Source organism: Eriocheir sinensis, chromosome 7 (assembly GCF_024679095.1).
Source record: "Eriocheir sinensis breed Jianghai 21 chromosome 7, ASM2467909v1, whole genome shotgun sequence".
Taxonomy (NCBI): domain Eukaryota; kingdom Metazoa; phylum Arthropoda; class Malacostraca; order Decapoda; family Varunidae; genus Eriocheir; species Eriocheir sinensis.
Window position 1 is genome coordinate 256,884 of NC_066515.1, and position 16,976 is coordinate 273,859.

A 16,976-nucleotide genomic window follows, 5' to 3' on the forward strand; every position below is an offset into this window, starting at 1 on the left:
ATCTTTACTATGAAGTCTTATAAATAAACTTAAGGGCCACACCTATGACTTTATCTTGCCCCAAACCCATTTAGCTAATCTCTGGACACGTTTTTAGGTATAATTGACTTAGGTACATTTTTCAGGCTACTTTTAAAGCAAGTTACAGCATTTTTTTATCGTTTTCAAGGTATTTTTGAGCCGTAAGCTGATATATCTAGTTACTTTGATCTTTTTTAAAAGCTAATTCTATATATATTAAAGGGAGAAGCTCATTTTCATACAGAAAAAACAACTTATAATATAAAAAGAATTATATAGAGATTGGAAAAGAGGCAATAAACATGAGATATAAGATACGAGAGAAGACGACGAAGGGAACTTACAAGAGGAGAGAATGCATACATAAAGAGCTCAAAAGTCATTGAAAAGGCAATGGAAGTTAAGAGACAATAATAACATATGAAATAAAAGACGTGAAAACAAAGTCTAAAAAAATGAGAACTCAAAGACGAAGCAAGACGAGACCTTAGATATACAACCAAGAAAATAAGACAGACATGAGATTATTACTATGACATATATACCTTAGACAAAGAGAAAGTAGATAAAATAAAAGATAACATATCACAGACTAACATTTGAGGTGTACGGCAGAGAAGTGAGGTGACATTAGGAATGGCGACCCTTTTGTAATTGTACGAAGGGTTTCTTTCCCCTTGCAATTAGTATCATAACATAGCAATTTAACTCTAATTTGCACTGGGAAAGACAGACTACCCCTCCAAGGATGAACGAGGGACGAATCAAAATGGAAGCTCAACTTTTATGGGGCAGACGGAGGGTCACTTTCCCTTGTAACGTACATCATGACGAGCAATATAACAATAATTATGTTCTCGTTAGCAAGGGGGGAAAGGAAGAACAAGATATAGTTACTTGCAAGGGAAAATAAACCTTGCATAGGATGAGCGGAGGGCTGGAAGTCTCGTAATCTGTTCTCAGTGTGTGAACGTACTCTAGTATACGTAAGAATAGGTCATCGTGCCTTAGGATTTCTCTGCCGTAAGCCTCGTTTATACGTTAAGAGATGAGGAGGAAGGGAAACAAGCAAATAATGGAACTATATATACGATACAGTGAAAAGGATTTACCGAGAAGGATGTACGTATGAGAGGAGGAAAGTGAGGAGGAGGAGGCGGAAAAGAGAGAGATTAAGGTAAGTAAAGGGAAGTAAAACAGACGATGAGGATATATATAAATAAAACTAAATAAAGAAGGAATGATTAGAACTGAGAGAGAGAGAGAGAAAGGTACATCACAGAGGAGGAAAGTCTGGAATTTGAGGAAGACAAGGAGGAAGGAACGCCAGCCATGGAGTCTACTGTCGTCAAGGAGCTGATTCAAGGTACGTCTCAAACTTCCCTTCCTAAGATCTATGAGGCAGACCCTTCCGCCCCTCACGTCAGCTACTTGCAAAGGTCAATAAGGAGATCAATCAAGGTCTCAAGAGTCTTGTTTTAAGATTCACAGTAAGGAGAAAGTTAAAACTACCACCTGGGTAATCAAACTGCCCCTGGAAATTCTCACAACTCCTACAAAAGCCTGTCAAATGTGTGCGCTTGGAATGATATTTTTTAAGAATGTGACTGTCAGATGCCAAAAAGGAGATCAATTGGGTTCTAATTGAGTGGTTTTGAAGGTTCATGGTACATAGGAAGGGTTAATCTATCACCAGGGTCATAAAACTACCCCTGGAAATGCCCAAACCTCCTACGGAATGGCTTTTTCAAGAATGTGAGCCTCGGACATTTCCGCTCCTCACATCAGCTACTTCCAAAGGCCGTAAAGGAGATGAATTGGGTTCTTTTGACTTGTTTTATAGGTTCATGGTAAAGAGGAAAGGTCTTGCTACAACCAGGGTCATAAAACTACCCCTGGAAATGCCCACAACTCCTATGAAAGCCCTGTCAGTTGACCTCACTCAGGGGACAAAATGTTTTTGAATACGACACTAATACAACCAATACAATGTTTGAGGTTCTTGGTACAGTAGAAGGGTTATACTCCCTCTGCACCATGAATGGTTAAACCACCCATGAAAACCCGGTTAGCCTTCTCTGTGGCTTTGGGAAACAGTCATAACAGGTTTTCAAACAAGCAAACTGCAGTGTCATTAAGTTCAAGAATACAGGCTTTATTCAGAAGGTAGTTCCTGGTACAGTAAGCAGTATAATCTGACTTACAGTGGACTACACAGACTCTGGAGATAGAGAGCAAAGATCCGCACTCATAGCTCACCCAAACAGGTCCCTGTGTAACGTACCACATACCCGTAACCGCATATACTTAACCTATACAGTACACCACACACTTCCCTTCAGTACCAGGAGGCTGGGTCCCCACACGATACAATAATATCATGTTTAAAGAGAAAGAAAGATGCTTGGCGTGAGAACAGGGTAACTTTTGACATGAATAGTGGCACTGTACGGAAACATCTGAACATGGACCGGGGCTTTCAGAAGGTGCACCCGAGGAGAAAGACTTCACTAGCAGATGCTTGGCATGAGAACAGGGTAACTATAGCAAGGACAAACACATATCCATAGCTGGGCGTTATCGCGATACTTTATCGCGATACTTTATCGCTGATAACAAAATCGGATTATCGACCATCCGCTACTTATTTAAATATATATCGGTATCTTCGTTACTTTTGTAACCAAACTAGCGATAATCGCTACTTTTTTTCCGCCTCTCAGAAAAAACGTTGTCTCCCTACTGCGCATGCGTGGCCCGGTGTTGTATGAAAAAACTTCGGGGTATGAGATATCTTCGGTGATGAGATTTCATGCTTAGATCATGAAAATTAAAACACAAGGCTATTTTTTTTTATGCTACTCAAAAATCAATATATCATAGAGAAAAATCATTTAACTTTGCCCCAAAAATGATTATTCACTGCCTCAAATTTGATATTCCATATTCGTTTGTGACCATGCCATGATACTGAAGGCACCCGGTGTTGTGTTATTTGGTGTCCCATCGTCAAAAGCTGGCGCTTTTGTTTACAAACACTGGTCTCTCGTGAACTGCGCATGCTCAAGCCATTAAGTGTAGACCTGTTCAGTCTCACAATGCTTTTTTAACACATTAAGAGTTGCTGGAAAGCTGAATCAAACATACAGTACCACCATCCTCGCTGTTTCTAGAACAACGTACACTCTGTACATATATATACACCTCATACAGAGTGTCGTTCTAGAAACAGCGAGGATGGTGGTAGTGGTACTATATGTCTGATTCAGCCTTCCAGCAACTCTTAATTACGGTTTAAAAGCTTTGTGAGACTGTACACGTCTACGCTTGCTGGTCTGAGCATGCACTGTTCATGAGAGACCAGTGTTTGTAAACAATTTTTGACGGTGTGGACGCCAAACAACACAACACCGGTTCAGGCATTTTTAGTATTACTGTCCATAGGTACGTGTCAACGTGTGGTTTTAAGGTTTTGTAAGTTTCCTAAAATACAGATAATGAAAATTTGAATTCATCAATGTTGTTGTATCTGAAATATCAATATAGTATCGTTTTCGCCTATCGGACTTATCGCTAGCTAGTATCGGAATTGTGGATTTATATCGGGTATCGGTTAGCGGTTATCGCCTATATTTGTGTCTCTAGTTAACGAATATCGGTTATCGGGAATAAGGTTTTCTGTTATCGTGCCCAGCTATGCACATATCTCTCACCCCTTCACTCTTGTCACCCTTCCTCACCCCCCACACATCACTCACCCCTTCACTCTTGTCACCCTTCCTCACCCCCCACACATCACTCACCCCTTCACTCTTGCCACCCTTCCTCACCCCCCACACATCACTCACCCCTTCACTCTTGTCACCCCTTCCTCACCACCCCACACATCACTCACCCCTTCACTCTTGTCACCCTTCCTCACCCCCCACACATCACTCACCCCTTCACTCTTGTCACCCCTTCCTCACCCCCCACACATCACTCACCCCTTCACTTTTGTCACCCTTCCTCACCCCTCTATAGCAAGGGCAAACACATATCTCTCACCCCTTCACTTTTGTCACTCTTCCTCACCCCCCTATAGCAAGGAAAACACACACATCACTCACCCCTTCCTTGGTACAGGTGCACATGACACAGGGTGATATGCGCTCGGCTGCCCCGATGTCAATATTAGTCTTGTCGACCCCACATGACACGCGCTCCTTCCACAGCTCCGGGTTGATCCCCAGCAGGACACACGAGGGTTCCTGAAACATCAATGGGATCATCACTGTGTCTGGTTGGTGTGATGAGAAGTTTCCGCTTCCCATGTTGACAATTTCCAGAGGTCAAAAATGAGGTTAACTGGGTTCTCATGTCTGTGTTTTGGGGTTCCTGGTACAGAGAAAGGGTCAAACTACCACTGGGGTCATAAAACTCCCCCTGGAAATGCCCTGAACTCGTATGAAAGCCTAGTCAAATATGCGTGTTCTTAGGTTCTTGGTACAGAGGAAGGGTCAAACTACCACTGGGGTCATAAAACTACCCCTGGAAGTGCCCAAATCTCCTATGAAAGCCTTGTCAAATATATGTTTTCTTAGGTTCACAATACAGATGGAGGTTCATACTACTACCAGGGTCATGAAACTACCCCTGGAAATGCCCTGAACTCCTAGGAAAGTCTTGTCAAATATATTTCTTAGGTTCACAGTACAGATGAAGGTTCAAACTACCACCAGGGTCATAAAACTACCCCCGGAAATGCCCCAAACTCCTATGAAAGTCTTGTCAGATATGTTTCTCAGATTCATGGTACAGAGGAAGGTTCAAACTACCACTGGGGTCATAAAAATACCCCTGAAAATGCCTACAACTCATACGAAAGCCTAGTCAAATATATATGAGTTTTACCTGACTTCTGCACATTGAACTGGAAAAACACCCAAGAAAACCCGGATAATCTTCTCTGTGGCCTTGGGAAACAGTTGTAATGTGAGCCGGTGACCTTTAACAATATTGACCTAACCCCCAAACAGTCTCACTTACAGGAAAGGGTCAGGAAGGTCAAAGGCGGACTGTTGCTCACTCTCCACATTATCACAGTTATCGCAGAGCATCTTGGCAAGCGTGACCTGCAAGAATTACACACGTTAGAATTCTTATTTACGACACAAGGAAAGAACTTATTGACAGACTGGTAGAAAACACTCATTCAGACTTACATAGAGATTTAGTATATTTATTAATACACACACTCACACTATATAAGGAAGGAAATGGCTTAGAACTTATTGATAGACTTTGCAAGGAAAAAAACTCACATTAACATAGAGATTTAGTAGACATATTAACACACATACTCACACTATATAAGGAAGGAAAGGACTTAGAACTTATTGATAGACTTTGCAAGGATAAACTCACTCATAACAACATAGTGATTTAAAATGCCTGATAGAATGTGTTTGATAGATCATGTGTGCTTCAGTATTAGTGGACTTGAGAGGAGGAGGAGGAGGAGGAGGAGGAGGAAAGGAGGGAGAGAGAGAGGAGGAAGAGAGGGAGGAAGAGAAGGTGAGGAAAGAAATGAAGAAAGGTTGAGAAAGGAAGGAGAATACCAAGAAAACAAGAAAAAAGAAAAAAATTACGTATACGATTTGACCGAGACTCACCTCAGGAGAGGGAGAGAGAGAGGAGGAAGAGGAGAAAGAAATGAAGTAAGGAGAGAGAGAGAGAGAGAGAGAGAGAGAGAGAGAGAGAGAGAGAGAGAGAGAGAGAGAGAGAGGAAGGAGAATACCAAGAAAATAAGAGAAGAGAAAAAAATTACATATGCGATTTCCCTTCGACCGAGACTCACCTTCCTTATCTCCGTCAGCTGTGGGTCGGTGAATCGTACCAAGGGGTCAGAATTTTCGTACCAGAGGCGGTCACACTTCCGAAGGTTTCCGAACTGGATGCTGAGGATACAGCCGAAGGTGGGTCCTACGAGTCTTCCGTGGAGTGGCGTTTCGATTAGGCCGCCAGTGAAGAGGTCAGTATCGTCAACGCGTGCGTACGTCCGCCTCATATGCTCAATGACCGGCCGTGCGATTTCCCGGTGTAGGTCATCAAAGCTTCTCGCTCGCGTAAGGTTACACAGCGCTCGGTACTAATTATAAGGTTGTAGTCCATGATCGCGACCTCTCTGGATATTCAGTGATGCAAGGTCAAAGAGAACGGCCTCTTCTTGTCCTCGAATAGATGGTTCGTGACCTCATCCGTCAAGAACTGGTCAAGCGTTTCCATGGAGACAGTCGTGAGCCCTCGGATAATTTTGTCGAGCATTCCCGGTTGGTAGAGCAAGTCTGGGTTGAAGAAGTGCTCGCTCAGCTTGACGGGAGGGTCCTACTTGGCGAAGATTCCGTCCATCCGCTCCAGGGAGGGCTTCGGCAGGGAGTGGCCGAAGCGGAAAGCTATTCCACACTCGTTGAGGACCGTAGGGTTGCAATATGCGTCGTAACCTGCCGAGAGGAGATGGAAGAGAAGGAGAGAGTGAGCTGTGTTAGAATCTGAACAGAGGAGGATGAAAAACTTGCCATACGAGGACAGACTTAAGCATTTAAATCTGCACTCTCTGGGTTAGCTATTGTGTGTAACCAAAACGACACTTCCAGTATAACTATCATGGGTGTCTATCATGTATTTGAGGTGTATTTTACGTCATAAGGAGGTCAGAGTTTTATTTCAAAGAGCACAAGTCACCCTCAAGCTTTACATAGCACTAGTTAGCCATCAAGCCCAGTGCCTCTTAAGCTTAGTGCCCCTTGAACATAGTGCCCTACAACCCTTAGTGGCACCCTAGAGTCTCTCACCTTCATAGTATCCCTCTGGCAGCAGGTTAAGGCCATACAGGTTGACTGCGTTCCATCCCAGGACTCTCAGCAGCCACTCATTGTACGTCACATGTTGGTTGATGGCCGTCACGATCCGCCGAGCGTTCTGGAAGAGCTGCTCGTCGCTCCAGTGCTTGTTGAGGCGCTTGAGCTCACCAGCGACGCGGTTGTGCTCACGCATCATGAGGGTGTGAAGCGCGGTGAGACCTGGCTGCTCAGAGGCCGAGTGTCGCCTGGGAGAAAAAGTACAACAAGAAAAATAAAGATTGGATTAAAAAGAAGAAGATGAAGAATTAGAGGAAAAAAAGGAAGAAGAATTAGAGGAAGAAAAGGAAGAAAAAGAAGAATTAGAGGAAGAAAAAGAAGAATAATAATAATTAGAGGAAGAAAAAGGACAAGAAAAAGAATTAGAGGAAGAAAAAGAAGAAAAAGAATTAGAGGAAGAAAAAGAAGAAGAAAAGAATTAAAGGAAGAAAAAGAAAAAAAGAATTAGAGGAAGAAAAGAAGAAAATAATTAGAAGAAGAAAAAGGAAGAAGAAAAAGAATTAGAGGAAGAAAACGAAGAAGAAAAATAATTAGAAGAAGAAAAAGGAAGAAGAAAAAGAATTAGAGGAACAAAAAGAAGAAGAAAAATAATTAGAAGAAGAAAAAGGAAGAAGAAAAAGAATTAGAGGAAGAAAAAGAAGAAGAAAAATAATTGGAAGAAGAAAAAGGAAGAAGAAAAAGAATTAGAGGAAGAAAAAGAAGAAGAAAAAGAATTAGAGAAAGAAAAAGAAGAAGAAAAAGAATTAGAAGAAGAAAAAAGGACAAGAAAAAGAAGAATTAGAGGAAGAAAAAGAAGAAAAAGAATAAGAGGAAGAAAAAGAAGAAGAAAAAGAATTAGAGGAAGAAAAAGAAGAAGAAAAAGAATTAGAGAAAGAAAAAGAAGAAGAAAAAGAATTAGAAGAAGAAAAAAGGACAAGAAAAAGAAGAATTAGAGGAAGAAAAAGAAGAAAAAGAATTAGAGGAAGAAAAAGAAGAAGAAAAAGAATTAGAGGAAGATAAAGAAGAAAAAGAATTAGGAAGAAAAAAAAAAGAGAATTAGAGGAAGAAAAAGAAGAAGAAAAAGAATTAGAGGAAGAAAAGAAGAAGAAAAACAATTAGAGGAAGAAAAGAAGAAGAAAAAGAATTAGAGGAAGAAAAAGAAGAAGAAAAAGAATTAGAGGAAGAAAAAGAAGAAAGAGAATTAGAGGAAGAAAAAGAAGAAGAAAAAGAATTTGAGGAAGAAAAAGAAGAAGAAAAAGAATTAGAGGAAGAAAAAGAAGAAAAGAATTAGAGGAAGAAAAAGAAGAAAAAGAATTAGAGGAAGAAAAAGAAGAAGAAAAAGAATTAGAGGAAGAAAAAGAAGAAAAAGAATTAGAGGAAGAAAAAGAAGAAGAAAAAGAATTAGAGGAAGAAAAAGAAGAAGAAAAAGAATTAGAGGAAGAAAAAGAAGAAGAAAAAGAATTAGAGGAAGAAAAAGAAGAAGAAAAACAATTAGAGGAAGAAAAAAAAGAAGAAAAAGAATTTGAGGAAGAAAAAGAAAAAGAAGAAGAATTAGAGGAAGAAAAAGAAGAAGAAAAACAATTAGAGGAAGAAAAAGAAGAAGAAAAAGAATTAGAGGAAGAAAAAGAAGAAGAAAAAGAATTAGAGGAAGAAAAAGAAGAAGAAGAATTAGAGGAAGAAAAAGAAGAAGAATTAGAGGAAGGAAAAGAAGAAGAAAAAGAATTAGAGGAAGAAAAAGAAGAAGAAAAAGAATTAGAGGAAGAAAAAGAAGAAGAAAAAGAATTAGAGGAAGAAAAAGAAGAAGAAAAAGAATTAGAGGAAGAAAAAGAAGAAGAAAAACAATTAGAGGAAGAAAAAGAAGAAGAAAAACAATTAGAGGAAGAAAAAGAAGAAGAAAAAGAATTAGAGGAAGAAAAAGAAGAAGAAGAAGAGTTGGGTTGTGTGTAGTGCCAAGGGTGTTCTGTATAGTGCCAGGCTGTTCTATAGTGCCAAGGGTGTTCTGCATATAGTGCCAATCTGTTGTATATAGTGCCAAGATGTTCTAAAGTGCCAAGGGTTGTGTGTAGTGCCAAGGGTGTTCTGTATAGTGCCAGGCTGTTCTATAGTGCCAAGGGTGTTCTGCATATAGTGCCAAGCTGTTGTATATAGTGCCAAGATGCAGTGTGTAGTATCAGGGTGTTCTACAGTGCCAATGGTGTTGTGTAGTGCCAGGCTGTGTATGGCACTCTCTGGGGACCTACCTCCTATGAAACACCTTCCTGATGGTGCCTGGCACTCATGATTCTCCTGCTCAGTGGGCAGCAGCAGCTTGCCTCTCAAGGGGTTAGGAGTGCCACGCACCTTGCCATCCTGTAGAGTGACAATGGTGATATTAGCTCTCTCTCTCTCTCTCTCTCTCTCTCTCTCTCTCTCTCTCTCTCTCTCTCTCTCTCTCTCTCTCTCTCTCTCTTTAAACACTTTAAACACTTTATTATGTTTGTCAAAAACAACATATATTTATCTCTTACAATTTTTGATGAGACAAACAGCCCTTTATAAGCTAAGGCTTTTTGGGCAAGAAGCATTAGGATAAAAGAAAATACAAGGATACAAAAAAATACAAAACAGGAAAACAGAAAAAAAATGTTTAACACACATTATAAAGAAAATAAGATAATATTAAAGCATAATGGATAGTTTCTTGGTAAATCAATTATATTAAGAATGGAAATATAACAAATCATGAATGAAAGATAATAGAAGAAGAAAATTATTCAGAATAAAGGAAAAAAAAACAAAGCTCAATAACAAACTGAGAAAGAATAAAGAAGAGAAAGAAGAGAAAAACATAATGTTCTTTTATAATCAATCAAGTTTGACTCAGAAATCAGTTAAGGATAAAAAAACTCAATAAAATGGCACTTGATAAGAATACTGAATTACAGAAGCACTACTGATAATATCATACTCACATGTTCACTTGAATGTGCATACAAAAGCTCCTACAAAATTGTATACATATACCCATATACACACATTTGCACTCACCTGACATATACATGTACACATAATATAAGTGAGGGGCCAATTGGTGATCCTAAGAATGATAATACAAAAGAATGGTGGATAACATAAGTGCAGATAGATAAACATTAAACACATATTGAAATTGTAAACATTTGCAAGTAGATTTGACGTTTGGTGATTAATATAGGGACAAGAGATATTTCTTGTATTTGCATTGAAAGGTCTTAAGGCTGGGTGAGTGTTTGATGAAAGGTGGGATGTCATTCCAAATCTTGGGTCCTTGACACATAAGGGAGTGTTTATAGAGGGTGAGCTTAGGTCTGGGTAACTGTAAAGAGTTTTGGTTGCGGGTGTGGTAGTTATGATTTGGAGCTGCAGTGTTGCTGATTGTCTTTATGTTTGAATACATAGGACGCTATGTTAAGCCTTGTGATGTCACTGAGATTTAATATATTTAAAGACTAGAATAGTGGAGGGGTGTGTTCACAAAAGTCACTATTAGTAATTATTCTGATGATTTTCTTATGTAATACATTGAGATGTTGTAAATGACTGGGGTACGTGGTGGACCAAATAGCATTACAATAGTTTAAATGTGGATAAATATGTGCGTAATATATACGTTTAAGAATATCTGGAGGAACATACGGTTTGGTTTTTAGGAGAAGTGGAAATGTTCTGGATAATTTTAAAGAAAGATGGGAAATGTGATGTTTGAAATTTAAATTTTTGTCAATAGTTAATCCAAGAAACTTTGTCTTATTTACTTGTAGAATGTCATCATTTAAGAGGCTAAGATTTGGTAGTGGCTGGTACTTAGTTGTGGTGTTAGTAAAAAGCATGTAGTAAGTTTTGGATGTATTCACCGTTAAGCGGTTAGCTATACACCATTCAGAGAATTTAACAAGTTCCCTATTTGCAGTGTGCACCAGATCTGAGGGTTTGTCACCAATCATAGATAATGTAGAGTCATCAGCAAATAGTATAGGTTTTAGTGAATTGGAAATGTTACAGATGTCATTGATATATAAAAGAAACAATATGGGTCCCAGTATACTACCTTGTGGTACTCCCAAATGAACTGGTTCTGTATGGGAAGTTATCTTATCAAATATTGTGTATTGGATTCTGTTATTTAGGTAAGAGGTGAACCAGTCATAAATACAGCCTCGAATCCCATAATGGTACATTTTATCTAGCAGAATGTTGGGTTGGACAGTGTCAAATGCTTTGCGGAAATCAATGAAAATGGAAATGATAGATTTGTTGTTGTTAAGTGCGTTGTATAGATCAAACATGAAGGTATTTATAGCGTCAAACGTACTAAGACCAGGTCTAAAGCCAAATTGTTTGTCATTTAATATTTTCATTTTGTTTAAGAACATTATTAGATGTTTCTTCATAATAGTTTCAAAAATTTTGGAAAATATAGGTAAAATGGAAATAGGTCGATAATTAGAGATGTCAATTTTACTACCAGTTTTGTGAATCGGGATGATTTTGGCCTGCTTAAACCTGTCCGGGAAGGTGCCAGCCTGTATTGACTGATTGAATAATGTTGTAAGGGGGATGGCAAATAATTCTCTGTTTTCTTTTATTATTTCAGTAGGAATTTCATCAATGTGGCCTTTTTTGTTTTTAAGGGACTGGATTGCAGCAATGATATCGCTATGAGTTATTGGAGGCATTAACATTGAGCTCGAATAGTTACCTCTTAAATAGGAATTGTGAGAAATTTGTGAGGGTGCCAGTTCATCAGCAAGCTTGGGGGCTATTTGTGAGATGTACTTATTGGATGCAACTGAGATTTCATGAGGGTCGTTAATTGTCTGACTATTTACTGTTATGGATTTACTTGTTGTCTGGATCTTTGACTTTGTATTTCCAATATCATTTATTAGTTCCCAAATCTTCCTTGTGCTTAGTTTAAAATCTGAAAATTTTTGACTGTAATAATTAGCTTTAGTTCGTTTAATAATGTTAGTTAAGTGATTGCGGTATGTTTTATATGTATCATGATCAAGCATTCCTATTTTATATGATTTATATAAGGTAAACTTTTGTTGAATTGACTTTAGTATTCCCTTTGTCATCCAAGGGTTTTGAAGGCGCTTATTTGAAATGAATTTAGTCTTTTTAGGGAAGCAGGAAAAGTAAATGCTATATGTTTTGTCTAAAAATAGGTTGCAGTTAATATTTGTGTCATTATTGTTTAGTAGGGCATTCCAGTTTACTTCAGAGAACTGAGTTGAAAAATTTCTACGGTTATGGTGTGAATTTAACCTAAAGGAAATTTGGTGCTTAGCAGAGTGTGTCTCTATTACTGGAATGTTTAGAAATACAGGGAGATGGTCGCTTATGGGAAAGTGGAGTATGCCAGATGAAGTGGGTACAGTAAAGTTTGTCCAGAAGTGGTCTAAGAGGGATGGAGCATCTGTAATAATGTTATCAGGAAATCTAGTTGGTTTAGATATATGTGGGAAATAGTTGAATGACTGCATAGTTACAAGGAAGTTATTGGTGGGTAAATGTTGCTCATGTTCTAAGAGGTTAATGTTGAAGTCACCAGTGATCACTGTTCGGCTATTAATAAAAGTGTTCTGTGATAGAAGGTTGTCCATGATGGCGTTGAATTCATTAACGTTAGTATGTTTACTATGAGGACGATATAGAGACGATATGATATATGGAGTCTTATCAATACTGATTTTAACAGTGCACATTTCAATGTTTACATCACATCTTTGGTTGTCCTTGAGCAATGCACTGGGGATGTTGTTGTTGACATATATTGACACACCACCACCTATGGATCCTTCTGGTCTATATGTATGAAAAGAGTTGAAGCCTTCTATATTAAATAAATGAACATTACTGGGTTTAATCCAAGTTTCTGTAATACATAATATATCTGGAAGTTTGTGCAATGTTTTCAGTAAGGAAATCAGATGGTCATAGTTTTTGTTTAAAGACCGGGCATTAACAGTGAGAATATTGAGGTAATCTTTGCAATTTAGGGGGATTGCTGATTTATAAGAAGTAAGATCATGGTATTTGCATATGTTGTCATAGTTTAAGCTGCTGTACATGGAATTCAGTATCATGCGACCGACATCATCATCATTATGCTCTTCATCTATACTAAAAAGTGTGTTAAAGAGATTCTGACTGTGTAGGATTCATAATAAGGATAGAATAGAAAACAAATAATATGAAAGAGAGAAAAAAGATACAAAGAAAAGTATTAAACAAATGGGGAACGCTAGAAGAATTGATAAGAGAATGTACGAATAGATATCTAAGTAGAAGATAGGGGAGAGAGAAAGAAGTGTATTGGTTATTTGTATAGTCTGGTGCTGAAGGGAATGATTGAGAAAAAACAAAACAAAATAAAAACAAAAAAGAAATGAGGGCAGATTAGCCGCTCCAGATATGAAAGTATTGTGCATAACATTAGTACAAAGTCATAATATGTCATAAGAGCATAAGTACTGATGTGTTTAGAGTAAATTGTGTCAAGTCAGGCAAAAAAAGTGTATAGAAACATAGAGAAAATAAAAAACAAAGAGAACAATAATACATACATATAAGATTAAATAATTTACCAATATGAGACAAAACAGAAAAGAAAAAAAATATATATATAAACTATTGTAAAGTCACAACATTGCTCAAGTGTAAGTCATTTGTCTATAGTTAATGTTGACATAGTCAGGCAGAATAATATAGAAATAAAACACAATGTGCATCGACATAAGTATAGATGATTATGAAAGGAGCCATAGATATAGTGGGTAAAAGAATATAATTCAAAATAACTAGGAAAGTTATTGGGTGTGAAACTGGTATTTGCTAGGACATGTTAAACCTCAGTCATGTAGCGAATCTTTAAAAATAGGATGCTTATCTACAAAATCTTGAAGTGATTGATCTGTTGTCAAGGTATACTTTGTTGGAGAGCTTTTAAGTTTAACAATTATCCTGCCATCAGAGGTGTAACATTGTTGGAAGAGATTTTTGTGTTCTGATCTGATTTTGCGAATCGTGTTGAATATTGCTCTTCGTTTGGGTGTTAGGCTTTCATTAATATGAAGGTGTGGTCTGATGGTGATGCAGGCCTGAACAAGTTCAGATTTTTTGAGGCGGTTTTGTAGCTTGACAATTACAGGCCTCTTTCTTCCTTGTGATTTAGGTCCTAGACGGTGGGCCACATTTATGTCAGCGTGGGTCATGTTGACATGGAGTTGTTGTTTTATTGTGTTAACTATTATGTCTGATGGGTTTTCATTGACTGATTCATCGGGCAAGGAAGGACCACTGAATATCACTAAGTCTCTTCTCTCATATTGGTCAACATCATCAATCATTGCTTCTAACTGTGTCATTTTGGTTTCCATAGTGTTAACTTTGTTCCTTAACTGCTCTATTTCCTTGTCTTTTTCAGTATTTAACAAGTCAATTTTAGCAAGGTATGAGTCAAATTGGTTTTGTATCACTTTGATGATGATGATGTTAACCACTGGAAGCATTTCACCTGAGATGCTGGTGTCGGGAAGCTCCTTGGAGATAATGTCAGCTGGGTTAGGTACTGTAGTGGTGGTGATACCGCCCACCCCGCCTACCACATCGCTTGTGTTGGTGCTGATAGTGGTGATGGTAGCGCCCACCCCAGAAATGCTGGAGGCTCCACCCATTGTTTCCTCCGCACTCGTGGCCTTATTCATGCTCCGCAATTGTCGATTAGACATCTTGGCTGGAATAATGTAGTACGGCAACAGAAATTGTGGGGAAATATATCATGGAGGAGGGTGAAGGGGTTTGTTTACGCTTGTTTACGTTTTCTTAACAGGGCTGACAGGAGGCTGACTGTGGGGTATGTCAGTTATAAGTCATTTATACCATGTCTTGTACAGTATTATCCCATGTTTTGACTTAAAACGAGGGTTGAGACATACCTGGAGCAGCCAGCGATATTACTGGCTCTTGAGGATTTTTTGCACGCGGAAAAATAGGCTATAATCAGGAGCAGCCGTCAGCCGCGCACCCAACCTCGCCGTCTCTCTCTCTCTCTCTCTCTCTCTCTCTCTCCTTTCCTTCCCTTCCATAATAACAACAACAATACTATTAATAATAATAATAATAATAATAATAATAATAATAATAATAATAATAATAATAATAATAACAATAACAAACCCTCACCGTTATCGTTCTCAGCTGTCTCTGTTCACACTTGTCTGAGCCATAGGTGTGTGAGGCGTCCACAAATGCAGTGACCTGGTTCATCTGCTCTCGGTAACCTGGGTCAAGAAAGGTCAAGGAGAGAGAGAGAGAGAGAGAGAGAGAGAGAGAGAGAGAGAGAGAGAGAGAGAGAGAGAGAGAGAGAGAGAAGATAAGTATAAAAAGAAAACAATGTAAACACACACACAGACACACACACACATACACATACGATTTATGATTTCAAGACCAACTTAGATAATGGTTAAGTTAAGTTGGGGTAAGTTAGGTACACACACACACACACACACACACACACACACACACACATATGAGGCCGTGCGAGCAAAAACGTACAAAGCGCCATTTTTTTAAATGCGGGAAATCGCGTTTAAAGTTTTGCAATGTTTAAATTATCATAACTTCATTGGTTTTTAAGGTGGACACTTCAATCAAAGACCAAAATGAAGGTTAAGGTATGTAGAATATTGGCATGTACTCAGTTATAAAAAAAAAAATATATAGGTCCGAAAAAGTAGGTTTTTCAAAAACATCCATGATGTGCAATATTAATTAACTTTTTAATATGTCATACACAGTTCATGATATTCATAATAATCCGGAACATGAAGGAAGTTACAAAACGTAAAATATACTAATAAACAATAAATGCTAAGAGTTTGCACTACGCGCTAGACGGAAAAGCTTGCACGTTTGCAGTGATGCTATTGGCGCTCTGTACATTTTCGCTCGCGACTGCTTTCTTATCTCACTTTCAACTGCGTAGGTGATAATGTAGGGTTATTTTGAAGGACTCCCAGGCCTATTTCCACTGCAGTTTTGTACAAACCGACATTCCTCGCTTATAAAGGAAGGGTCAAAATAGTGTTATACCACAAAATTGCATTTTTGGCCAGATGGCGCTTTGTACGTTTTCGCTCGCACGGCCTCATATACCTAGAGTCAGCTGTCCCGGCATGGAGCGCGTCAGAGAGATACAGAAAGGTTGCCCAGAGGAGATATTGACTGGTGGAAGGAACGGGTCATTGGAGGGAATGCCGATAGGGAGGCACTCGGGGTGAACCGTCTGGGGTGAGTCACAGCGCCGGCAGTCAAGAATGGAGTCCTGGAACCCTGCAGAGAGAGAGAAAGAGAGAGAGAGAGAGAGAGAGAGAGAGAGAGAGAGAGGGAGAGAGAGAGGTCAGATATATACAAAACAGAGAGACATAGATATAGCCAAGGTATTAAAGTTATACAATTGGAAAACTCTCTTAAAATGTTAGCAATAAACCATTACTTACACACACACACACACACACACACACACACACACACAGACATAGATATAGCCAAGATATTTAAAGTTATAAAATTGGAAAAGTCTCTTAAAATGTTAGCAATAAACCATTACTTACACACACACACACACACACACACACACACACACATACCTTTGTTGATGGGCGTGAAGATGATGTCATGGTCAATAAGCTGCCCCCATTGCATGACCATGAGGGTGTAGCGAACATGAGGAGCCGAGACATCGTTGTGCATGTTCGAGATTAGCCGAGGGGAGGGAAGCGGCTGACCTGTGATCGACGTAGCTTGGGGTTTTGATAGCCCTGGAAATGGAGGTAGAATAGTGGGGTTAATAGTAGTAGTAGTAGTAGTAGTAGTAGTAGTAGTAGTAGTAGTAGTAGTAGTAGTGGCTTAGATAGGCCTGGAAATAGGGGGATAGTTGTTGTAGTAATGGTAGTAGTTGTAGTAGTAGTAGTAATGGTGGTAGTAGTAGTAGTAGTAGTAGTAGTAGTAGTAGTAGTAGTAGTAGTAGTAGTAGTAGTAGTAGTGGTT

The 16,976-nt window shown here is 38.7% G+C and overlaps 1 pseudogene; it reads right to left on the bottom strand.

The window, feature by feature from the left end:
* Positions 1-16,976, bottom strand: part of LOC126995266 (peroxidasin homolog pxn-1-like) — a 65,311-nt pseudogene that overhangs the window by 12,430 nt on the left and 35,905 nt on the right.